Source organism: Ailuropoda melanoleuca, chromosome 6, assembly GCF_002007445.2.
Source record: "Ailuropoda melanoleuca isolate Jingjing chromosome 6, ASM200744v2, whole genome shotgun sequence".
In the NCBI taxonomy this organism is placed as follows: Eukaryota; Metazoa; Chordata; class Mammalia; order Carnivora; family Ursidae; genus Ailuropoda; species Ailuropoda melanoleuca.
Window position 1 is genome coordinate 72,001,795 of NC_048223.1, and position 27,366 is coordinate 72,029,160.

At 37.5% G+C, this 27,366-nt stretch overlaps 1 protein-coding gene across 3 annotated transcripts in view; it reads right to left on the minus strand.

Annotated features, from left to right (window-relative positions):
• Positions 1 to 27,366, minus strand: part of CTNNA3 (catenin alpha 3) — a 1,722,523-nt gene that overhangs the window by 1,653,850 nt on the left and 41,307 nt on the right. The window contains exon 1 of one of the 3 annotated variants that reach the window (XM_034662589.1): positions 19,396 to 19,616. The exons of 1 other annotated variant lie outside the window; for it this stretch is intronic. The gene's annotated coding sequence lies outside the window, so the exon portion shown is untranslated. Of the gene's footprint in view, positions 1 to 4,464; positions 4,551 to 19,395; positions 19,617 to 27,366 lie in introns of those variants that run through there. One more of the 3 variants, XM_034662591.1, reaches the window with a different exon arrangement.

Here is a 27,366-nt window from a genome sequence, read left to right on the forward strand (position 1 = left end):
TTGCCATTTGCAACAATATGGATGGAGTTAGAGAGTACAATGCTAAGTGAAATAAATCAGTCAAAGAAAGACAAATACTATATGATTTCATTCACATGTGGAACTTAAGAAACATAACAAGTGAGCAAAGGGAAAAAAAAGAGAGAGAAACCAAGTAGCATACCCTAACTATAGAGAACAGATAGATAGTTACCAGAAAGGAGGTGGGTATAGCAATCTCATTTCTAGATATCTACTCCAAAAATAAAAACTAACGCATGCCCAAAGTAATTCATTGCAGCAAAGTAATTAATTTCAAGTGACTTCAAAACAGCAGCAGATCTAATAATGGAGAACCACAGCTTCACACATACAGACAACCAATCATAAAAGTAACATGTTAAAAAGAAGTCACCAAAGACTACCTACAGTGTGATTTCAAGTATTTAAAGCTAACAGTTGGCAAAACTGAACCATATTGTATATGGATATACTACTACGTAGAAAAAATTAAGCTAAGTGGTCAAAACTTAGTCAAAGTACATTTTGTTTTTTGGGAATCTACTTAATTTAATCCACCAAAGGTGAAACTCAATTTCAAAGCTGTGACGCTTCTCCCAAGAACTGGGAACCAGTATTCCAATTCAACTTTTACCAATAACTAATTTTATGTGTTAAATAATTAATCGCTCAATTTCCTCATCCTTTAAATAAAAAAAAGTTGGAAAAGACAAAGAAAAACAAGATTATTTGTACTTTCCCTTCAAGTGTGATGCTATACATAATAAATATATATTCATTATTAATATCTTGCCCCAGATAAATTTGTTTCAAATAGAGAAAAATAAAACAGTCAGTAGAAAAGATGTTTCTCCTGTTACTATTATTGCTCAGCAGCAAATTAGGCATTTAGGGAAGAATGTTTTCATCTTAGATACCTAAATTGCTAAACAGTTTGTCATAAAACAATTTAAAAGCTTATATTGGGGCACCTGGGTGGTGCAGTCGTTAGGCGTCTGCCTTCAGCTCAGGGCGTGATCCCCGCATTCTGGGATAGAGCCCCGCATCAGGTTCCTCTGCTAGGAGCCTGCTTCTTCCTCTCCCACTCCCCCTGCTTATGTTCCCTCTCTCGCTGGCTGTCTCTCTCTCTGTCAAATAAATAAATAAAATCTTTTAAAAAATAAATAAATAAAACAAAATAAAATAGAATTCTTTATAGAATAATCCCAACCAATAAAACTAATGAAGAATTACAAAATACTAAAATCCCCATTTACAACCCCTTAAAAAATCATAGATCTAGAAAATGATCATCAATAAAAACTAAAATCATTAGGTGAATGATTAATAGGGAAATTTGAGAATCAGGCTTACAGAGCCTGACCACGCTGATCAAACTTAACGTTACCAAAAGTGACACAATCCAGACTCTGTGCTTCCTGACATGACACAATGGGAAGTACACCCCATCATCTATACAGTATTCTTGCCAAAAGAGTTAAAACTAAATCTAATCGAGGGGCACCTGGGTGGCTCAGTCGTTAAGCGTCTGCCTTCGGCTCAGGGTGTGATCCCAGCGTTCTGGGATCCAGCCCCACATCAGGCTCCTCTGCTAGGAGCCTGCTTCTTCCTCTCCCACTCCCCCTGCTTCCCACAGTATTTACCCACTACACCCCTACTAGAATGACTAAAATCAAAGACTACCAATACCCAAGCCAGCAAAGAGGAGAAGCAGCTGGAAAGCTCACACACTGCTAGTGAAAACAAAAACTGGTACTTTTCTACAAAGTTAAACGTACACCCACCATACGACCTAGCAATTTCACTCCTTAGATATTTACCCAAGAGAAATGAAAGTGTATGTCCACATAGAGACCTATACACAAATGTTCAGGTTGGCCTTATTCATGATAGTCAAAAACTTGAAAACTCAAATTTCCATCAACGAATGAATAAGCAATTTTGTAATACAATCATGCCATCACACTTCATGCAAGAAAAAAGTAAACTACTGATAAAGGCAACAACATAAATATTTCTCAGGGGCATTATGCTAAGTGAAAGAATCATACAAAAGTAAGCTGTATGATTAACACAGGATATTCTTGACCTCTCTCATACATCATTCAATTTGATGCCTTAACCCTATTTAACTTCCTTTTTTTAAAACATGATTGATTGATTGATTGATTGATTGATTTGAGAAAGAGAGAACACAAGCAGGAGAGGCAGAGGGAGAGAGAATCTCAAGCAGACTCCACGCTGAGCACAGAACCTGACACCAGGCTCGATCTCACAACCCTGTTATCACCTGAGCCGAAACCAAGAGCTGGACGCTTAACCGACTGAGCCACCCAGGCACCCCAACCCTCTTTAACTTCCTAATAATATTTGCTTTGCAGCTTGCCAGCCTGTTTGTTGTCCAGTTTATCCTCAATGTCATCCTGTGTACCTGATATGTTATGTATATGATTCATAATTTTTTCATGAAAGAACTTTAACTCAAACTGCATATGTGTTTGCAGTACAAAATTATAAAAACAAAAGCTTTGACTATTTTCTTTGTTTTTTCACTGCCCTTTAAAAAAGTTATCATTTCTTATTGATCTTATTTTTAACAAGATAATTTTTAAAAAGGGAGCCCAATGATTATCCGTGACTCAACATGGTAATTTGATTTCCGATGATGTCAGTAAAGATACTTAGCAAAATTTTAACTGCTACACTACTGTGCTTTTTCAATACTCCTGGGTGAAAGCAATGAGTTTGCAACCTTATTCACTTACACAAGCTGGTTTTATTTTTATTTATTTTCTTTTTACATAAGCTGGGTTTAGTATGGTGTGCAGTACGGAGCCCAGAGTCTCCAACACAGTGTTGTATTTTGAGTATTTAAAGATCAAAGAACATTTAAAAAGTCCTGTCTCTGAACTCCCTCCTCCTAATCAAAACTTATTTCCCAGTTAGATGGTTCCAATTAATTTGACCAAACATAAGTTGAAATTCAAGTTAATCACTAAATTGAAAGAGTGAAAGTACCTAATCTCATTTATAATAATCTATTTAAAAAAAAAAATACCAGGACAAGATTCATAGATTCACACAAAATTGCCAAATATATTTTAGTTTAAACACTGGCTTGATTATGTCTGTTTTAATATGTAAATATTTTACCTTATTTAGATAAATTCTTGTTGTTTCTAAAAAACTAAACATCAAGTGACAGACTGGATCTTTTTCTGCTCCTAGAAAACTTGGAGCCACACAAGCCCACATAAATCAGTGTGGGGGTTAAAAAGGCAGCAGTTCTCCACTTTTTTTCCCACCAAAACACAAGTGACATTTAAAGTGTATTTAATATTCACTGTCCAACATACTCTCCTCACTCCGAACTGCCACCTGCAGTAAGGAAGACAGCTGGTTTGCATGAAATACCCGCGAAAGATTTCTGTATCCCTGAATTTTCTCTCCCATCTATCTGTAATACACTAGTGTCATAAACCCATAGTCAAAACTGCTGCACTTTTTGCCTCATTCCTGACTCTGTTTATATTCTCATGCTTGTTTTCCTTTCTTCCTTCATCCCACTTTTAATTTGTGCTATCTTGAGTTTCATATAGCCTTGTAAGTCACCTTAAATCCTTTCTAGAAGAAGAAATAAATAAATAATCATTCCATGTATCTGGAAAAGCAATCTCTTCTTGTTTACATTATATAAAGCCTTAAAACTTTAACTCCTTGCTGCCTCTTAACTATTCTCTACCATATTGAACACAGAACTATCGAAATCTAAGTTCCTTCCTTTTTGCTTTTATCAATGCTTTCTTTGAAGATACTTACGGCTGCATACAAAAATACAGGAAAAGCATCCATGCACAATTTAAGTTTAGAGGCCCATGACAGAAATTCAATTGTTTGCACAGATAAAGAAACTGCTTGCCACACAACTTAAATGTGCAAAGAATGTAAAGCTTCCAGTTCCTTGCATGTATGGTTACTCAAATAGTAATGGCTCAGTTACCCAGCAGGAATTTTTAACGCTCTGATGTAACCCTACTATAGCCCGGGCATTGGCACATGAGCATTTGTTTTAGTGCTGTTTTAAAAATCACTAATAAACACTCCAAACAGCAGAATCGAGCCTCTGCTCAATTGAGTCTGCCTGAATTGTTGTGAAAGAAAAAAATGTGTAAGAGAATCACATTTTTATCTAAATCTGAAATGCCTGCTAATCTATTCGAAAAAGTAGACGTTTATAAAATTGGAGCTTTCATAAAGTCATTTAGAGTTTAGTGTTCTTAAAAGAAAAATTAGTTATAAAAGTAATAAATGCACAGCATAGCAGCTTCTATTCATCCCATTTTATAGAAATAATGTCGTTTTATTTCCCCCAAAGTTATCTAACCAAGCAACAGATAATCTATAATTATAGGATTTGCCTTACACAGCAAAATTTGATCTTAAAAAGTTTGACACTTCACTCACCTACTGCAGGACAGAGTATTGCCCATATACAGATACTAAACCAATTGTCTAAGCAATTTCTCGCACTTAGAAATTCAGTGCCACTATTACGGCTCACAATTTGGCTTATGATGCATCTGTAAGCAAACAGCCTGACAAGCACCCTAGTGTATTTCAGGATGACTGACAGGACACAGTGGCTCAAGCAGAAAGGGGGGATGGGTGCTCTTAAAGCAATATGCCTATGAAGAGCAACATCAAACAGTAGAATCAGACTTAAAATTATATTTTTCAAATTTGCAGTGAAATAATGATATACTGTTCAGTATAAGCTTTTAAACAAAACTTCTGTGTACATTATGTTCCCAAAACATTGTAAATTCCAAAGTGGCTTTAAGAATTCAAAACGTTGGGGGCGCCTGGGTGGCGCAGTCGTTAAGCGTCTGCCTTCGGCTCAGGGTGTGATCCCAGCGTTCTGGGATTGAGCCCCACTTCAGGCTCCTCTGCTAGGAGCCTGCTTCTTCCTCTCCCACTCCCCCTGCCTGTGTTCTCTCTCTTCCTGGCTGTCTGTCTCTGTCAAATAAATAAATAAAATCTTTAAAAAAAAAAAATTCAAAACGTTGAAAGAAAAATGTGAAACAGGCATGCTGTAGGATACCTCCCTGAACTTATCAAACTTCTAAATTACTTAAGAATATTCCAATTATTTTAAACCAAAATTAAGTCAGGGTACCTGGAGAAAAGTAGTTCTAATCTTACCTCTAGATATTTGCCAATCACATTACAAAAGTCATTTAACTGATGAAAAAGTAAATTAAAGATCAGAATTGCTATCAGAAACAGCCGTAGGAGAGCCGAATAGTTTGTTCCTTGCTGTGTTCCTGCCCTATGACCTACTTCTGTGGTTGAAAAATAGATCAACAGGGGCACTTGGGTGGCTCAGTCCGTTAAGTGTCTGATTTTGGCCCAGGTCATGATCCCAGGTTCCTGGGATTGAGACCCGGGTCAGGCTCTCTGCTCAGTGAGGACTCTGCTTCTCTCTCTTTCTCCATCTGCCCCTCCCCCAGCTTTTTCTTTCTCTGTCTCTCTCTCTCAAGTAAATAAAATCTTTTGTTTAAAAAGTAGACCAAAAGATTAGGAAATTTCAATTATGGATATTTCCATATTAGTTTCACTTCAGAAAATATTTATTTAAGTGATACATTGGCTTCACTCTTCACATATATAATTTTTACTATATTATTTCACAATACTCTGCACTGCTCAATCCTTTTTTATAGCAATCACCCCTATTGGGGGAAGAAAAAAAAAAGCTACTCCTTTTCAAACGCAATCCCTAATTTAACCAGCAGAGGGTACCATTTGATTCCGAAAGCCCACAGTATTGCATCCAATGACATTTATTTTTATACTTGAACTACAAACTGGGACACACCATCTCAACCTTCCTTATTAAATGTGTTTAGAAAAGTCCCATTTTGTTTTGCCAATATAAATTTGACTTTCATACAGTCCATATTAATGTTTAATACTTGTCATCTGTGACAAAGTCTACCATTATTTCGTCCTCTCAGCTCAATCAGATGCATCCTCATTGGTAGTGAAAGAAAGGCCTAAGAAGTAGCAGAATTGGATCAATAATCAAAATGACTTTCCACAACCCTAGATTTTTCTTGTGGGGAAAGAAGCAAACAAAGAAACAAAAACTCTACATAAAGATTCCAAGTTCCATTAGAAAATCCAAAACAGGGACACCTGGGTGGCTCAGTCAGTTAAACATCTGCCTTGGGCTCGGGTCATGCATGATCCCAAGGTCCTGGAATGGAGTCCTATATCGGACTCCTGCTCAGTGGGGAGCCTGCTTCTCCCTCTGCTTGCAGCTCCCTCTGCTTGCAGGTCCCCCTGCTTGTGTTCCCTCTTGCTCTCTCTGACAAATAAATAAAATCTGAAGGAAGGAAGGAAGGAAGGAAGGAAGGAAGGAAGGAAGGAAGAAAAAAGAAAAGAAGGGAAGAAGAAAATCCAAAACAAACAAAAGAAAACAAATATATTTTGTATTAAAATACAAAATAATTTCTCTTCAAAATTACATATACATTTGTAAACTGTTTAATATTTTCTAAATGCTTTGTTTGGTATTTGCTATTTGTCCATTATATATTACGAGCTACAGGTTAATTTTAGAAGACAAGATTCCTGTTTTTACAGCATTATTATATTTCTCATGAGCATACAATGTTATGACTAACAAGGTCCTCATACAAGCTACAAATTCCTCATTTTACAACTTCAATTTGGAAAAGCATGAACATTGATTTGCCTGATTTACTCTAAAAATAAAGATTTAACCATCTTAATAGCCAAAATCATTAACTACCACAAATTTATCTTGACTGAAGATAAAAATTTTCTATGCTTCTCTGAAGTTATCACAAACGCTAAGTTTACTAAATTAACTTGGCAAAAATAAAACAGATCTGAAAGCTCAAAGACTGATCTCTCTTTCACGCTCCCAGACTTACCACTAATGATATATCCTTCATGCTCAAGTATTAAACTTTCCAAAGAGAAAAGAAATAATCATTCTTTTCCTCAATGGTGATTCAAAATAGGAAATTATAGCTTCTTTTCCTTTAAAAGAAAATTCTATTTCTGATACTGAAAGCAAGTGTTGAGTTCCTCACTCTATAAAATCATTTTTAATAACTGAATGTGGCAGTTTCTTTCCTCATATAATAACTAATGGTAGCCATGTAAAAATTATCTTTTACATTTGGAAATAAAGTGTAACATCTCTTCAACTGCTATGGATTCTTTCCAGAAATTTGTATCTTTAATTTTCGGAACTGATCCATTCCCTATAATATAAGAGAGAGACTTAGAATTATTTCTGAAATTAACTTACAAGATATGCCTCCATAAGAAAACTGAAAAGTCAATTTTGCAAATAATTTGCTTATACTTTTTGCCAATCATCCAAAAAATCTAAAAACATCCAATTTTAGAATATACCAATAACTTTTTTGTTTTCATCTAACTACTTAATTCTACTTTACTTTCCAACTGTGAGTTTGGTTCCTGACGCAGGCTGTCCTGAAGTATGTTTCATTCAGCAATTGTTGGTTTCCTCAGGTGCCTACATCTAAAAGCCTTGTTAGTCTCAATTCTATCTGTGGCTAAAAAAATTTTTAAACAACAGTGCATGGAGGGGGACACTGAATAACTAGTGAATAGACACTATTTAAAATAATCAATCTTACTTTTAGCAAAAATGCCTCCATATCTTCTATGTTCTATTTGAATTTTCAATACACTTTTTATATTTCATTTTATTTTTATGGGTTTTTTTAATATATTTCCTTTTATATTGAAGACTACTTACCATTTCCCTAAACTGCTGCAGTGGGCTCATAACGATAACATTCACACCGATGAGCAACCTCTGACTCTGACATACATTAGGTATGATGAGTTTGAGGTCTGAGAGGCATGTGCAAATGGGTTATGTCCTGTGAACAGCTGACATGCAGAATCCTGAAGCTCAGGAGAAAAATCAAGCCTAGAAATAGAAATAGGGTAACTACGCATCCATGTTATGCCCTAAACCATGAGACTAAATGAACTCTTCCAAGGTTCAGATAAGGCAGCCAAGGATAGTACTTTGCAAAACAAGTACCCACTAGGAATAGGAAGAGAAGGAGAGAAATGAAAAGAACAGGCAGAAACACAAGAAAACTGGGCTCAAAGTCAAGCTCTACTTCACTCTGCTTACCCATGTCTATGTTGATCCTTTTTACCCTGATTTTCCTGTGTTGTGAAATGAGACCTACAAAGCGGCTATGAAGAATTGCTTATAAAAATTACCCACTGAATTTAATGGAGTGCTATGTACGGTGCTAAATAATTCACCAATTAATTATTGTTATTATGTGGAAAGATACTTTTCTCCTTGTGGAATTCTACTTCTCCAAAGCAAAATGCCATTGAATTTTAGAAGACTACCGAGAGATAGAAAACAAATTGCCTATCTGATTTAAAAATGAATGAAGAGTCATTAAGTCCACACATTTTTATTTAGCAAATTGAATCCATTTCACCAAGGGAAGTAATCTACCCTATCCATGATAATAATTTATAATTAGGTAATAAGGAAACATATTATAAAATGGAAAAGCTTAAGATTTGCTTCCAAAGTTTTAACAAATGCTTAATAGAGAAAATGAAAGATACACTAATACATATTAATAACTGATCTATGTTTATTAAGAGGATTAGATACGGGACGGTGAAAGGACAGAATACTGAACTAAAAGCAAAAGAATGACAATAAGTAAAAAATAGAAACCTCCAGTGTCTTGTTCCCACATAAGACTTATGGAATCGTGCCAACACGCTTCATTCCAGAGCAGACAGCCAGTCACTCGCTGAGACTGCATTAGAGTGAGGGGAAGGAAATCCTTTCTCCACTCTGCTTCCAAAGATAATAACAGAAAACTAGAGAATGATGGATTTCACTACCAAGAGGCCATGTTTATATTACTCATGTCCCTCACTGGCTCTCTAAAAGTCAAGTCTACTAATCTTGCATTAGAAAGCAAAAGAAATATATGTACCAAGACAAAGAAAATCAATTTTGCAAAATTCATAATATCTCTAAATTGTCCCAAGAATATTTGCTATACTCACTAAACTTAAACTACATCATTCCTAACAGGCCTCCAATTGTACTGAATAGAATAAAGCTCATCACAGGGTAAGGAAAAAATAATTAAACTCAGTCATAAGCATAGTGATTCACATTTCTTCAACTCTAAATAATAACCATGCCCAACAGACTGAGTAACTCACACACACATGCCCCAAACCATCCCAGCCTTTTCTGTCCTGGATCTTGAAAGCACAGTAGTAGATTGACACAATCCATCATGCTCCTTAGATAAAGTTCAACTGAGGGAACTGGTCTGTGAAAAGCCTGTTTTACTTTTTGTTGTCATATTCTATATACCTTGCTTCAGTTCCATTCCACTCCTCCCCTCCTATAGGCATCTACTCTGTAATAGTTAATGGATGCCCTTCTGATCAACTTTCCATAACTGTTTTGATATATATCTTTACAATGATATATAGCTTTTCAAATTTACACAAACAGTATTGTACTTCCTCTCTTTCTACTTCTCTGTTTCTGTTTCTGTCTCTGTCTCTCTCTTCCCGCACCCTCTTTGTTTTTCTGTTTCTGTCTCTCTCTTTCTCTGTCTCCTCCTGCCCCAACATTATGTTCTCATGGTCTCTCATGTTGAAATATATATCCCTTGCCTTTCACAGCAATTTCGGAAGCAGGACATTAGATTTCCCAGACTTCTCTACAACTCAGAATGGCATGTGACAATTCTGGCCAATGAGGTGACAGCAGATGTCTGCTGAGATGTTTTCTGGCAAAGCTTTTTCTTTCCCTAAAAAAAGGGAGTCAGGGGGCGCCTGGGTGGCGCAGTCGTTAAGCATCTGCCCTCAGCTCAGGGCCTGATCCCAGCGTTCTGGTATCAAGCCCCACATCAGGTTTCTCTGCTAGGAGTNAAAGCTTTTTCTTTCCCTAAAAAAAGGGAGTCAGGGGGCGCCTGGGTGGCGCAGTCGTTAAGCATCTGCCCTTAGCTCAGGGCCTGATCCCAGCGTTCTGGTATCAAGCCCCACATCAGGTTTCTCTGCTAGGAGCCTCCTTCTTCCTCTCCCACTCCCCCTGCTTGTGTTCCCTCTCTCACTGGCTCTCTCTCTCTCTGTGTCAAATAAATAAATAAACTCTTTTTAAAAAGGGGGGGGAGTCAGATAATGTTGCTATGACCCTTGGCCCCTCCTTCTCCTATCTCTGATATGATGCCTGGACATAAAGCAGTGCTACTGCAAAGCTGAGGAGGAAAGATGACAGAGCAAAACTATAGAAAGAGCTCAGGTCCTTGATGTCATCAGCTCTGAACTTCTTACCTAAAGATTTCTTGTTATTTGAGAAATATTAGTTCCCAATTAGTATAATTCACTTAGTTTCTTTTCCATTTGTAGCATTCTATCAGATGCAGTTATAATGTATTTTATTGGTCCATATCCCTATTCAAGAACATTTAGGTAATATCCAACTCTTTGCTATGGGAAATGATGCTAGAATAAACATCCTCATACATGCTTCTTTGTATTCATATGCAAGAGTGCCTCTAATGTATACACTCTGTTATGGGCTGAATTGCACCCTCCCCATAATTCATATGTCTGTAATTATAACTCCATTCTTTAGAATATAACTGTATCTAGAAATAGGAACTCCGAAGATGTGATTAAGTTAAAATGAGGCCATTAGGGTGGGCCCTAATCCAATATGATTGGTGTCCTTATAAGAAGAAATTAGGACACAGACACCCAAAGGGGGGTATCATGTTGAGGATATAGCAAGAAGATAGCCATCAATAAGCCAGGAAGAGATGCCTCAGGAGAAACAAAACTTGCCAACACCTTGATCTTGGATTTCTAGCCTTTAGTCTACTGTTCAAGCCACCCAGTCTTTGATACTTTGTAATGGCAGCCCTAGCAAACTAATACAATTTGGAAGTAGAATTTCTGGGTCAGCATGCATTTGAACATTCAATTTCAACAAATATTACCAAATTGGTCTCCAAAATAACACCACCAGGAGAACACGTGGGTTCACATGTTCCCATCTTCTCCCCAGCACAAGATATTACATGACATTTCAACTACTGCCAACACAGGAAGTACAAAGTGGACCTCACTGCTGTTTTAACCTAATTGCATTTTTGATTACCAATGTCATTGGTGATCTGTTTTGGGTCGACTAAACAGCCATTCAAGTATCCCTTCTGTGAACTGCTTACCTGTACTTTTTAACCATTTTTCTCCTAGGTTGCCTATTTTTATCTAACTGATTTCTAAGAATTCCCTGTATATTCTATATATAAGCCTTTGTCAGGAATAGTCCTTGAAAATATCCTCTTCCTGCTTAATACGTCTCCCTTTGTATCCATAAACAATTCACCATCTGTATATGACAGTTCCATTTGCTTCACATATTTATAGATACTAGGTTATTACCATATGTTAATTTGTACCAATCTAATAGGTATGATAAGGTATCCCATCATTATTTTTTTAAAGACTGCATTATTTATTTGAGAGAAAGAGATAGTCAGAAAGAGCATGAGAGTCGGGTGAGGTGCAGAGGGAGAAGCAGACTCCCCGCTGAGCAGGGGGCCCGATGTGGGGCTCGATGCAGGGCTTGATCCTGGTGCTCGATCCCAGGACAACGGGATCATGACCTGAGCTGAAGGCAGACGCTTAACAGACTGAGCCACCCAGGCACCCTTCCCATCATTATTTTAATCTGTACTTACCTAGTAACTAGTGAAACAAGCTAAATATCTTTTCATTTATTTATTGGTCATTCCAATGTTCTCTTCTGTGAATTACTTTTTTCCTTATCATTGACCCATATCTCTATTTTTCTTTTCCTTATTAATTTTATAAGAATTCTTTATAAAATCTTATACTAAATCATTTTTGTTTAATGGTCTATGAATTGCTATCTCCATAATAATAATATGTAACAAAACACCCTAAAATTCAGTGGCACAAAACAACACTTATTCTATCTTGTACATTTTTACATTGGTTAGGTGGGCTAATCCAAGACGGGCCTGGCTGGGCTTACTCCAAGATGCAGTTTTGGAATCCAAATCTGTTGTACATGTTTCTCATCCTTCTTGGACAAGTAGGCTACCAGGAACATGTTCTTCCCATGGCAACAATAAAAAAACAAGAAGGGCAAGTGGAAAAATACAAACTAAAAGTAATCCCCAATTGCCAGACTGACAGGGAGTCCAGTATCTCTCTTATCCCTCAAATTGTTCAACAACTCCAGGGCCTCTTGACCCCCACACCTCAAGAGACAGAAAACTAGAGAATATGATTAGAATATAAGTGGGCCCTGTTAAAGGCTGCTAGTGTTCTGCTCCCAGCACACAATTTACTGATGAAAACTGATCCCCTGAAGTCCACCGTGACCTTTTCGCCTGCTGCACTCTTGCCTTTACTGCTACAATCACTGACATTGGCCACAGTGATTCTTCAAGAAAGAACGAGCTTGCTACCTCAAAGGTGTGGCATGACATCCACGCTCACACCTTCACTTTAACAAACATCAGGAGGGCCTTGTGCCTCCAATCACTCACAAGCCCAAACAGCCTCTCCCACCAGATAATGCAGGCCACAAAAAGGATTCTAGTTTAAGGTCTTTGATGTTCTTTCTTACTAGGTCCTTTTTTATCCAGGACCAGTTCAATGCACTAAAAAAATTTCTAATAATAAACACACTGTAAAAGAAAGAAGTCCAGATCTTCATTCTATTTCTCTCTGAGGGCCCCCAGACTCTACAAATTTCCTCCAGTCCTCCCAGTTTTGACCAGCCCTTCAGGTGAAGGAAGACTGGAAAGGACAACCTTTATCAAGACAGAAGAAGACCCTCTTACACCAGTACCTGAGACACAAAAGGATAAATATCTCATAATGATTTGCAAACACTGGGGGAAACTTATGGTTACTAGATAAAATACAAAATTCCCAGTTAACTTTGGATTTCAGAGAAATTATGAATAATTTTCCAGCATAAGGATGTCCTATGCAATATTTGGGACATATTTATACTTAAAAAAAAATACTGCTTGTTTACCTGAAATTCAAACCTGTGTGTCTTGTATTTTGCTAAATCTGGCCACTCTACTTTCTATATTTCATGAATGGGACAAATTGGGGGAAGGCACAACTAAAACTCCCTTGTACCTAAACTTAAAGCAGCCACAGAGCCAGACCCTCACATCCTGACATCCTATCAGAGAACTGAGGCTGACAGAGCCAACCAAAAAACCAAAAAACCACCCCAATACTGCACAGGAAGGAGCAGCTTTTTAGATAGCCAGGTGTGTTTCCTAGTCACCTCCAAGCAATACATTTCTAACTACACTCTGCTGGAAGATCTCAGTTCCCAGAAATGCAATATGGGTTATAAGGAGACAAAGGAAGAATGACATATTGTGCCCTGAAATATTGTGCCCCAAAAGGAGGGGCACAAACACAAGAAAAATATTGGCAGAAGGGTATTCTAAAGATTAGGTTTTATGCATCTCTCTTAGAAAAATGCATCTAGGGGTGCCTGGGTGGCACAGCGGTTAAGCGTCTGCCTTCAGCTCAGGGCGTGATCCCGGCGTTATGGGATTGAGCCCCACATCAGGCTCCTCCACTGTGAGCCTGCTTCTTCCTCTCCCACTCCCCCTGCTTGTGTTCCCTCTCTCTCTGGCTGTCTCTATCTCTGTCGAATAAATAAATAAAATCTTTAAAAAAAAAAGTATTTCATATTTTAACAATTTGTATGGCCTTACTGGGGACTATCAGTCCTCAACCAATACACAGAAACATTAAAATATTTCAGTATAGTGAGGGGCAATAAATTGGTTAAGTTCAACCAAGTGGTAGCTATAATAAAGAGCGAAATAAATGTATGTGTACTGATACAGAATGATACATTAACTTTTTTTTTAATTTGCACCAGAAACTGGTCACAGTTTTTGGGGTCAGGGCAGGAGGAAGATTTATTTTCATTGTACAGCCCTTTGTGGCAGATGCTATAGGTCTGCTAACACCCCTTCCAGCCCTGGCCCAGCTTCACTCCTCTGGATTTCAAAAACCAAATTCAGCTTGGGTGAGACTTTAAAACGTCGCAGGCATCAGATAACTTCTGGGAAAGCTGTAGGGGGGCTTCTGGTGTCCAGCCCAAGAATCCAGAATGGGGGAAGCTAGTACATCTGCAGGAATGTCTCTTAGGTACAGTTGGACGTTGTCCCTGCCCCATCGTCTTTGGCTGTTTCTCTGGGTCTCCTGGAGAATCTATGAACTATCTGATGTCATTTATGAAACTCTGTGGACCATTGGTTGCTATAAAGAACTGTAGCCAAGGCACCCTTTGTTAAAATTAAAAATTAAAATTAAAATAAATGTGCAAATATAACTTATTCAGTTTAAAAGTTAATTTTTATAAGATTTTTTTAAAGATTTTATTTATTTATTTGACAGAGACAGCCAGCGAGAGAGGGAACACAAGCGGGGGGAGTGGGAGAGGAAGAAGCAGGCTCATAGCGGAGGAGCCCAATGTGGGGCTCAATCCCATAACGCCGGAATCACGCCCTAAGAAGGCAGATGCTTAACCANTTCAGTTTAAAAGTTAATTTTTATAAGATTTTTTTAAAGATTTTATTTATTTATTTGACAGAGACAGCCAGCTAGAGAGGGAACACAAGCGGGGGGAGTGGGAGAGAAAGAAGCAGGCTCATAGCGGAGGAGCCCAATGTGGGGCTCAATCCCATAACGCCGGAATCACGCCCTAAGCCGAAGGCAGACGCTTAACCGCTGTGCCACCCAGGCGCCCCAGTTTTTTTTTCTTTAAGCATGCAAGCTGGATGGCGGTACAGTTCCGGCCTCAACACATCTGGTCAAAGAAGCAAATCCAAAATAGCCAGCCTAGAGATCTGGGTCCCAAAAGCCCATCTAAATGTCAGCTGTGTCCCAACCACCAGATAAAATTTTAGACTAAAATTCATCTAGAAGTGAGCATTATGTGATCTACTAGGAAAATCCTAGTGGGGCAGCAAAGAATAGAGAAGTATGGGTACTGCATAGGCAACCAACAGTGCCTATCACAGGTTATTTGATTCTGAAAGCTAGAATTCCTTTGTTATCTCATACTGGGGAAAACAGAATTACTGGATCTAACCAAAGAACAAGTTAATCTTGTTAAATTCCCATGGAAACATGACCTATCAGCCCCAGCCCTGGACTAAGACAGACACCAATAACTCTCCTGGAGAATCACAGAGAAATCAGTTTTATTTCTTACTCTCCCTTCATTCCCAGCCACAAACAAACACACATCAGAGGTCAGGGCCTTTATTTGATTCACTGGTATCTATCCCCAGCACTAAGAATAATGTCTGCTATACGTGTCATCTAAAATGAGTGAATTAATTAATTCCACAGCCCATACCAGAATAGACCCCATGTAAAACTTTCGGCAACCCTGCCTCTCAGTCATTCTGAGGGTTCTCAGTGAAATAACCCAGGGCCACTTTGCATTAATACCACCTTCCAGGAACCTCATCAACTTAGACCTGGTAATTCATTTATTATCTAATTAATTGTACACCTCCATCCCAATTCTTTACCCCAAATGCACAGACTGAGGAGATAAATGTTGTACAGTGTAATAAGCAATGCTACTCAAAGCACAAGTCTGCAATGATATAAGGAGCTTGCAAGAAGTAAATCAATGACCATTTCCTTCAGCTAAAAAGTCTTGCTACAAAGTCTTAGTGCATAGATGACTTACATTCTGTTAGAAACTTCTTTTCTCCTTTCATGGACCAGTAACAGATTGAGAACTGCTGATCATATGTTGAATACAGCTAATATAAGTAGGACCTGAAGTGCTCAAGTTCTACTAATTGAGGACCTTTCTTTGCACCTAAACATAGCTTTCTCCATCAAATCTACTTCCCCACTGATGGAGGGACCTGACGCAGCACAAGTATACTGGTTAGGATAATGAAGACAGGAAAAAGAGGTGGAAGTGGGGGTGCCAAATAAACTTGACCTAATTTACAATTTGGCACATAGGAACTCAAAATAATTTCTCAAACCATGGAAGTTAGTGATTAAATTGGTAGCAGATTAAATTGGCTGTGTCCCAGGCACCAACAACATAGTTAAAAACAGTAATGAAGCATGTGAAAATCATGTGCAATTGCTAATAATCCTGTTCACTTTCAAAGATTCTACAGTCTCAATTATCTGCCACTTTTCATTAGCTCTGCAACTTGACTAAACTCAGGAGTTCACCCCACAGTACCATGTCACTTAAAATCCAGTATCCAAACAAAAATCTGAAAATCACGCTTTTTGAGTCTCTAGACTAACATTCCCATGAGCCAATGATCCATAAGTAAACACTATTTTTTTTAAGTCTTCATTACAAAGCACATAAGTTTCTCTTCAGGCAAGATTGAACTGCCAACTTCTCAAATCTTAATCCCTTCTATCCCAAAGGAGGAATAAAAACACACCAACAGAAGTTCATAGGAGTTAGAGAAAGGAACTCCCATCCTTCCATAGCTTTGGTCTTCCTCTAAATATCACTGAAAAAGAAAACCCCACAATTTAAAAGACTTTTAATATAGGCAAAACATTTTCTTTAAGAATTCACAACCTTATACCTCCCCTCCCATCAAATAATACTGATATCTCTACTCTCTCTACTTTGATTTCTCTGGACGGCCACCCCTCCAAAAATCAAATAGTTTTACTGACCTCCAATTCTTTGGCTTTTTTCCCTCAATGTAGTGTATTTCTACAACCATAACTCCCAAATTCAACAATAACAAAATTAAAACTTCATCTGTTCCCTGACTCCACCTTTAGCTATGCCCTATTTCATTCTCACGTTTCCCTAAGCCGAAAAAACCAGTACTGAATTTCTGCTCTTGTATGTGTCCTCCATCCTTTTTCTTTCACGGTGCTGCCTATACATTTTCTCCAAATACTTCTAATTTCTCCCAAAGTTTATTGTACTTAAGTATTTATCCTTCTTAATTTCCTTGTCACAGTTTGGATGATAAAACTCGTATAAATCAGAATTATGCATAGATGGTCCTCTAACAGAAGTCATTTATAAATTCTAAAGTCTAAAATAATACGGTCAATAACACTATCGGTTGGTTTCAGGCAGAGCTGAAGTGTTTTCCTCACACGTAACTTTGTTGGCCTCTGTAAAGTTGGTAAAGTGAAATTTTATAGAGGGGATTCTGTCCTCCCAAACACTTAGTATATTGCTATCTACATACCTAATAACAATGTTTTACATATCAGAGACATTCAACAAATATATCATTTGGTAGACAAGGAATTTTACAATGCCTTAAAACAGTAAAAAACCATCTTCTTAAAAATCACCACCTTTGTCTTCAACTCAAATGCTCTTTAATCTGAGTCTACATTTAAGAATATAGCTTGAAGAATCAGACCTATATAAACAGAGAACAAACCGATGATTGCTGGGGGGGGGGGGATGGGCAAAATGGGCAAAAAGGAGTGAGAGACACAGGCTTCCAGTTACGATATGAATAAGTCATGGGAACAAAAGGCACAGCATAGGGAATACAACCAATGATATAATAGCACTGTATGGTGGCAATAGCTACACTTGTGGTGATCATAACATAACATATAGAGATGTTGAATCACTATGCTGTACGCCTGAAACTCATGTAACATTGTGTGTCAACGGTACTCAAATAATAAAAAAAAAAAAAATTTAAAGAATACAGCTTAAAGAAATTATCTTTAAAATAAGTACACACACTCACAAAGATATTTACCATAGCACTTAGGTATTTAATGATAATTAATAAAATTATATCCATTAACTTGGAAAAATGTTACACAGCAATTTAAGATAAAATCTATGTAAAATAGGGAATATACACAGAAAATGTTTTGGTATAATGTTAAATATAAAAGCATCCCAAATTTTATCTACAGTATTACTGCAATTCATTTTAAAGTCATGCAGAGAAAAAGGACTAAAAGGAAAATACATCAATGAGATTACAGGTAATTTTTTTTCTGTGCTTTCAAAATTCCTATAATTCCTACAATTCCTTCAAATTTCTGTGCTCGTATTACTTTTGTGATGAAAAGAAAATAAGTTTTACTACAAAATCCCAATATTTTACTCCAATAAGAAGGAAGATACAGACATGTATAGGAGGGTAACAAAAAAGCTGTGTCTGTACCGTCTGTATTTTGGGTATCTCCATTTAACAAATTTGTCCTTTGCTAAAACTGAGGTCATTTTTTATAGCGGATAATGAAATTTTAATAGGACACCCAAATATGCCATTCAAATTTAACTGTTGATAATCCGCATTTCCAAATCACAACTATTTTCAATATATTGAGCTTTCATTCTGTCTAAATAAACTAACCACAAACCCAGAAGCAAAGCTAATTTGAAATCTTATTTTTCGGACTTGTGTGTTCTAAGCAAATCATTGGGTTTCATGTATCTTCAAAGTCATTGTAACAGGCTTTCTTAGTGCTGTATATCAGTGACTCAAAACCTGCACAATGAATTTCCCGATGCCTAAACTAAATTTCTTCTGGTTTCTATTTGAACTCATTCCTTCTAGTTCTGTCCTCAGTGCATCTGAGAGCAACTGTCCCATCACGAAGACCCCATCAGTGACCTTCTCTTTACATTATTGATGATTACATCCTACATAATGTGATTTTTATTTGATTGTAAATGGTGGTAAAACAGTTCTGAGAGAACTCAACCTCTTCATGTTACTGCCAATTATAAAACAAGTACATGAGACAGATACTAAATTCAGGAACTACTGCTTTTGCCACTATCTCATTTGAAAATCTTCCATTTACTGTGAACAAGCTTTTGGTTGAGAGTAAAATACCTTCAAGCATTTTCTATCTTTGCTTCCTTTTGCCCCAGCCCCATGCCAAAGCACAAGCATCCAGGCCGTATCTTATCTTTTCCTGCACAGTATTGCAATCGGCTTTTTATAGCCAGAAACTCTCTGAATGCAAAGCACGACCTTGGCTACTAGCTTCCCCTGGCACTGGTTCGAAAGTTATTTATAACTTTAAAATTAGCATGAAAGCCTACATTTCTCATCATAACTACTCAAAACATTCCCATTTTATATAATAATGTAACATACTTTAATTCAGAAGGAAACCCCACATTTTAAGTCTACAATATATAACTAAGGCAGAGCAATTCGACGCAGAAACAAGAATAGACTGAAGTCCAGCTCTTCTTTTTACGAACTTGACTCTTACCTTTCTGCTGCTTTCTATAAAGTAAATGTTTTAAAAATTCGGCTCTTGTAGGGAATTTTCCAGAAAGAGTTTTGGGGGGGGAAAAAAAGAAGACGACGACTTCTTAGTCAGAGTTACAGAGTACCAAATTAAGAGGCAGTGACAGTGGGGCAGTCACTTTAGCTGAGCGTCATTCACCCAGGATAAGAAAGAAAGGGGAGGTTACAAACCAGGGTGGGTGGTATCTAATCCTGAACTGCTAGTCACTGACCTCACTGACAACTTGTTACTGAAAATACTTCGTTGAAAAAGGCCAGACACATACTTTGCCTAGAGATCTACAAACATGGCTGTCAGGAAGCTCCAAATAAGTTAGATTTGCATTTCTCTAGTCCCTTTCCAAAATAAGGACCTCTTTACAGCTAATTAAAGCTGATGGCTAGAATTATGGAGAGTGAAAAAATAATAAAGCAGTGATAATAGGAGTCCAGGAAATCCACACATCAAAAGATCAATTATGTAAAATTCAGTTTCTTCAATACCACAGGATGATATGTCACATCTGAGGTAATGTTTTTCTTCTGAAATCTTGCCTGTCTCATACACCTGCCACAGGTATCACACACTCTGCTCCCAGAATTTACGTAAAGCCACATAATTATCGGTAGGACATGTACAGTGAAGATTTACCAACAGTTCCACAGGTGAAATCATTATTAAAGTTACCAAAAAAGTCTTCTCCAACAAAATTTCTTATTTCTGTGGCTGTTCTTTTTCATAGTTCCTCTTCCCTTTTTTTGGTATCCTTTTCCTCGATGTTCTGTCATTCACCGGAACAAATCTTGCATATCCCTGCCTTATGCTTTATCATTTCATCAGTTCCTTGACTCCCCACTTGAATTCGTACCTCATTTCCTTACACATTACCACTTCTGTGACTTTCTTCCAACAGCTTCTAAAACAACAGGTGGTAACTGTCCCTTAAAAAAGAACTACTCCACTGTATGTTAACTATACTGGAATTGAAATTTTTCTAAATATATACTTAATAAATAAATAAAAGAACTATTCATTTGAGTTTGGGCATCCTTGTTCTTAAAAAGCTGAATTCAAAATAAAAAGAAGTCAAAAAATAATTTAAAAAATAAAAATAAAAAGGAAGCATTGATTAGCTCCACAGGCACTCTTAGAATAAATATTAGGGAAACGAGACAAAAGGCAGGGTCGGGGAACTGTCAGAATCAACAATGAAAGGGGCTTCATTTTATATGATTTCTATGGAAATCTGCAAATAACTGCATTTTTATGTAACTTCCTTTAAATTATCCATAATTGGCATTACATTTATCTAAAGATTCTTAGTTGCTGACATACTGTCCTCCCAGATTTTTTTTAAAGCAGCTTTTTTCCCCTGGAGAACCTAGGAATAGACTCTTTTCACACTGAAAACAAAGAGTAAGTTTTATGTCTCTCAATCCATCTTTTCTTGAATAAAGAATTCCCTTGACACTTGCAAAACAGAAGTTTTTGTTTTAGAGCTTTAATAATGAATGTTTTCCAAACCCAGACTGTTGAACCAAACCCAAGATAAGATATCCAAATTCTATTACGAGTCACTCTGCCCCCACTGTAAAACCACAAATAAGTTACTTACCTGCTCTGTACCTCTCTTTTCCATCTGCAAAATGGAAATGAAAACCCCTATTCTCTCTATTTTTCAGGGAATATGTGAATTAAGTGGATAAAATCTGAAGTGCTTCAAATTATATTGAACTTCTCATAGATAAAATACAGCTGCAATTACAATATTTGGTGTTATCAAAACAATTAAATATTATAAATACCTGGAATGTAATTTTAAAGAGCTCTGTCTTTTGCCTCATAAAAATTTAACCTCCCAGATAGGTCTCAGTTGAAGTATTTCCCACTATGGCCACAAGAGGTCCTTGTCCTAACAATTCAAATCACGTCAGATTTGATAGGCAGAGGCCCCACAATCCCCTATATTTATATCAGTTGGCTGAGAAAAAAATACAGATCACCTATGTCAAGTTTCCATAGCTAACTATAGGGCAGCAGACAAAACCGGAGAAATCCGGCTTTCTCTGGGTGATCACTGAAGCATGCTGAACACTAAATAGTTCCTGTAAACTGCACAGCCACCGTGTTTTGCATCCTGGCCCCCTTCCAGGTTTTCACAGTAATTCCTTCTTGTAACCTTGCCCAGTCTTGTTCAGTATTTATTCTCCTTCCCTATTTACTTGTTTCCTTTCTTTATACTTTTCAAACTTTAAAATTTTGGCTCACATTCCTCTTGCAAGCAAACAAAGGTTAGGGGTAAAGGAGATGGAAAAAAAGGAAAGAAGAGAGAGAATAAATCAGGGCAGTTGTAGCAGTCGTCCCAAGGTAATCAAAAGTGTGTCTCTGGCCCCAGACAAAGTCACTCAACCACATGTACTGAGAAGCCCCTTGATGTGGCGTCCTATGTCAGGAGCCAGCTAGAACATCAGAGGCACAGAAGGGAGGCCTCCAAAAAGAAAATAATTCTATCTCTATCAGCAGCCCCTCTTGGAAAATAAGCCCTCCAGGATACAATCAGTTCTTCAACCAGAATAGAATACCTTTTCTTCTTTTCATTAAAATACCTTAAAGAATGAATGTAGCTTTTGCATGAACCATAAGTCCATTTTATTCTATATATGATACCTCAAAACGTTTCAGGCAATTGCAGGTTGGGGCTTCAAAAAAATATGTGATTTTCTGAACAGCTATAACACCTTTTCAAGATGAGATTTAAAGCTAAGGATACTTTGTCTGTGGTAAATAAAATGATCTTATTCCAAAAATATGTGATAAATAGTTCTGGCACTTTGTCAGGTGTTTTAGATGAAACTAAATGAATCTGCTCCTGTTTCAAAGGTCTCAGATGGTGCAGCAAAAAAGATGTTTCCCAAATCTCCTTTCCCACCCACCCTCTAATTAGCTACTAACCAACTCTCCTGCCTCACAGACAAGAAACAGAAGCCACCTGGGAAGATAACCCCAGGCCTTCTCATCACCAAGTCTACCAAACCACCAGCACTGAGTCCTACCTTCTCCAGCTTCCCTCCTATTACAATTCGAGCAGTACCCTTGCTCCTATCAAAGACTAATCTCTCCTCTTCTGTTCTGGATCCCTTCCTCGTCCCCCTTCTCAAGGACTCCACTCCTTTATTATCACTTCATGTACCACATTATCACCCTTTCTCTTATGATCGGCACAAAAATATGCCACAAGACCTCTAACTTAAAAATACCCAACAAACAAAAGCATTAGTGTCACCCTACAGCTCTTCCTAGTTTCTGCTACCTTCATCACAATACTTCCTAAATAAGCTGCTTACCCTCCCTACATTTTCAACTGTCACTCACTCCATAACCCACTTTCGTTTCCTCCACTACCATGAGAGCAATTTTTAAGTCTACCACCGACTTCTCTGTGGCCAAATCCATACTGTCACCTCAGGGGTATCTCATCCAATCCCACAGCTTTAAAGGAGATCTGTAATAAGACGTCACGTGGGATTTTTCTTATTGTGCAGAATTGGCAACTAAGCTCAAAAGAAAATTTAGCCATCAGTGTACACTGCTTGCTAACGAATTTCCAATATTTGAGGATAGACACCTCATTCAGGGCTCACTACGAAGCAGTTAATGAAAGAGGTACATGCTCTCCCCCTCCTGTCTCCTCTCCAAGCCCTAACACTACAGAAAAAGTCAGGGGACTTGAAAAATTAGAGGAACAAGGCCAACTAAATCTCTCCTCTTGAAGATACCAGAACAGAAGTGGTGAAAAAATCCGTCCTGCCCTTTCCCATTTCCAAGTCCCTTGAGAAGACATCTGGTCAGTGCTGAAGGAAAAGGAAGATATGAGATTTAAACTGGAATAAAGTGCAGGTTTTAAACTGGACTAAGCCACCTTTAAAGTACTGCACTAAGGGCAGGAAAATTATGGCGCCTACCCAATACGTCATTCAAAAATGAGACACAACACAGCGATTGAAGAGACTGGAGAAGGCCAATTAGTTCACCAGATACACCAATCATATATCCATAAACGAACAAATTCCAAATTTATATCCCCAACCCAGACCTCTCTCATGAGCCCCAGAGGCATACAACCAACTGCCTTCTCCATTTGGATAGCTAATAGACATTTCAAACTTATTATATCCCAAAAAAAGACCTAGGAATCATCCTTCAGCCATTCTTTTTCCTCACAATCATAAAAAATAACGACTATTCCTACTTCCAAAAGTTATCTTAAATACATAGACTTCTCCCTATCTCTTCTTCCCCAACTATTTTGAGGCATCTGCAATCTACTCTCCACAAAGCATCTAAATGATCTTTCAGAACATAGCTCAGCTCAGGTTATTTTCCTGCTTAATATCATCCAATGCCTTCCTACTACTCATAGTACAGAAAAGAAAAGAAAAGAAAAGAAAAGAAAAGAAAAGAAAAGAAAAGAAAAGAAAAGAAAAGAAAAGAAAAAAGAGAGAGAGAGAAAGAAAGAAAGAAAGAAAGAAAGAAAGAAAGAAAGAAAGAAAGAAAGAAAGAAAAAAAGAGAAAGAAAGGAAGGAAGAAATCCAAGTTCTTTAACAAATCTACAAGGCCCTCCGTGATCCAGCTCAGGTCAACCTCTTCTACTTTGACTCACAGCACCCTCTCCCCTAGGGCACTGACTTCAATCATATTTTCTACTCATAAAACACCCAAGCTTACGCTCCTTAGGACTGTTGCACTTACTGCTCCTCTGCCTGAAATCATTTCCTTGCGACTATTTATATGTCTAGCTCATTTTCATCCTTCACCTTCTCATGGAGGTATGACCTGATTACCTTATCTCATTGCCCCACTCACCTAACACAACCTTGTACATTTATTTGTTTGTTTACTCATGCTGTCTTCACCAGGGGAATGAAAGCTAGGGGCGGTGGCAAAGTCCATAACAGTACAGCGTATTTAAACTTACTTAATACAAGGTGAAGCATCAATAGCTATGGGATTTCAAAGGAGGGAAAGATAGCTCTAGGAAAAGAGGATAATCCAGGAAATTTTCCTGGAGGGAGTTATATTTGCCTTGATGCAGAAATGAAAGACACCAGCAAAGTAAGAGAACAGTGTCTTAATAGTTTTATTTATCAAATATCCCTCGAATCCACTGCCTCTCCATCTTTACAGCTACTTCTCTGCCCTGGTACAAACAACAGTTATGTCTTATATGTTTATATATTTACCACCAAATTTCTCCTTCTCCCTCTATTTCACTTTGTGTAAAACCCAAATATAGCATTTAAATGTTACTAGGGTGTACTTAGAGTTAAAATTAAAAATCTCAAGTATTTCAGAAATACTGAAATTGACACATTAACTTTATTTCCTTAGTGATAAGAGAGAGGCAAAAACGAATTAATTTTTCTCATTTAATTTTCTCAGAGTGCCATGTCTCTATTTTGACAACCCATCTTGCTGTTAGTCAATAACCTTAACAAGCACAGTAATTACAGTCAATCATGTCTGTTTTAGTTCATTGGTTACTTTGTTATTTCTTTTTCAACTTGTTAATGAAATTTCCCAGCACAGACCTTCTTGGTGACATTTCTTTTATTAATTAACCACCCTATCGGTCTCTTGAATATATTAATAAACCACAGGTTCTAGTATTGATGGTTTTAAAAACAACCTGTTCTTCCATCTTTGAAAATCACAATCATTTTCAGAAATACAGAACATCTAGAAAGAAATCAACATTTACTCTCATTCAACCTGACTTTTTTTCAAATTATTTAAATAAAAGATGTAATTACTGTAATTATTGATCAAATTATTTATATGAGACGTCTTAAAACATACTTAATTTTTACTTGATACAGCTTTTTTTAAGATTGGTTTATTTATTTTAGGGGGAGAGAGAGAGAGAGATAGTTGGGGGGCAGACGGAGAGAGAGAGAGAATCTCAAGCAGACTCTGCACTGAGCATGGAGCCTGATGCAGGCCTTGATCTCACAACCCCAACCAAGATCATGACCCAAGACAAAACCAAGAGTCGGACACTTAACCTATTGAGCCACCCAGGTGCCCCATTCATACAGCTTTTAAAATGTTAAAGAAATTGTCTTATCTTTGTGAATGTAACCTCAAAAGCTAGTAGTAAATAATGTAAACAACAAGTAATGTAGCATCTTAGCCAAGAGGTGTTCAACAAGGAATGTAGTAATATTGATATCAGTTAAAAAGCAGAATCCTTTTTGGCCTCCTTAGAGTACCAGGTTAAATTTGCCTTTGAGACAAATTGTCTCTTTGTTCTGAGAAAACCAATATGGTAAATTTCCTAGTTGAGCAAATGCACAAAAGCAAGTCTCACCTAAGAAATTCAGTGAGTATATCCTAACAGATTTTTATTGCTTCTTTAAAAGAACAGTTTCTTTTCCCTGGATGAGTTTACATGGTCCTCAAGCCCATCAGAACTGACACCCTCCTTATAAAATAAGTATTTTCCGATGTCTTTTTTTAATGTCCTAAAATGAAATTCATAGTTACTAACTACACACTAACTATCTAACTGAATCTTTAAAAACACATTTGATATATAAAGGTAAGTTATACACAATTATATGTATTTACATAAATTATATATTTGTATTTCATTACACAAATGCTCAGGCACACTTACACTGGAACACATAATGAAACCCACTTTTCCCCTTAACCACAGAATCACTGTGAATGTGATTTACAAATGTAAATTTATAAGGATGCTTTGTGGTGGTAATTCAAATATCTACAGCTGCTTTGCAACCCCAACAAGATTTTTCTGACATGGTGAACAACCCTTCATATAATACAAAATAAAACAAGAACAATCTTCCTTTATATACCCAAGCACAATCTTCCTTAGATATACCCAAGTGCATTCCTAGAAAAAATCAGTGTATATTAAAGCTATGCAAAAAAATACTTAGTGTTTATAAGTTACAGCAGAGTTAAGTTCTACGCTTAGAAAATTATAAACAGGACCTACATGAATGTCCAGTGGGATATCTAAAACTTGCTTAGGATGTGGGACAATTCATTTTAGAGGAGAGTTTCACACATTGCAAAACCCATAAGCTTCTTTGGCTCAAGCCAATTAAATGCCAGATGTGCCCCCCACTACTGTGACAACCAAAACTGCGGGCCCCGGGGTAAAACAGAAGAGGGGGGACTTGAGAATCACTGCTATAAACACTGCACAAGAGCCCCAAGGCTGAAATGAAGAAGATAGATAGGGACTCCTGCGTGGCTCAATCAGTTAAACGTCTGCCTTCAGCTCAGGTCATGATCCCAGGGTCCTGGGATGGAGCCCCACATCGCATTGGGCTCCTTGCTCGGCGGGGAGCCTGCTTCTCCCTCTCCCTCTTCCTCTGCCTGCTGCTCCCTCTGCTTGTGCGCTCTCACTCTCTCTGACAAATAAATAAATAAATAAAATCTTTAAAAAAAAAAAAAAGCTAGATAGATAGATAGATGTAGGAAGGAAAATAAATTCTGTAAAAAGTCCTGACTAAAGTGGCATAGCACAACCTAGAATGGACTACTGAAGTCCCAAACGTGGTTTTAAAAAGAATAATTCAGATTTCTAGAAAACATTTCAAAGACAGTTATGGTAATTGCCTGGAGGGGAGGAGAGAATGGGAGGTACCCACAGATCACACCTTATCCTGTAAGAGAGGGAGTGAGGTTTCTGTGAAAAGAATGGATATTTCCATTGTTATTTACTCTGGGGAAGAAGTTGAATCTACGACAGGAATTAGAATTGGAAAGCTGGGTTTTTAGCTGAAATGGGGGGGTCCCTTTCTCTGTAAAGTCCATGGTTTGGGAGCCTACTCTCCAGATAGAAAGGGAAAGCCAGACAGTACCCACAATGGAAGGGCAAGCTGACATATACATAACAGTGGTAGGCAGAAACAAGTC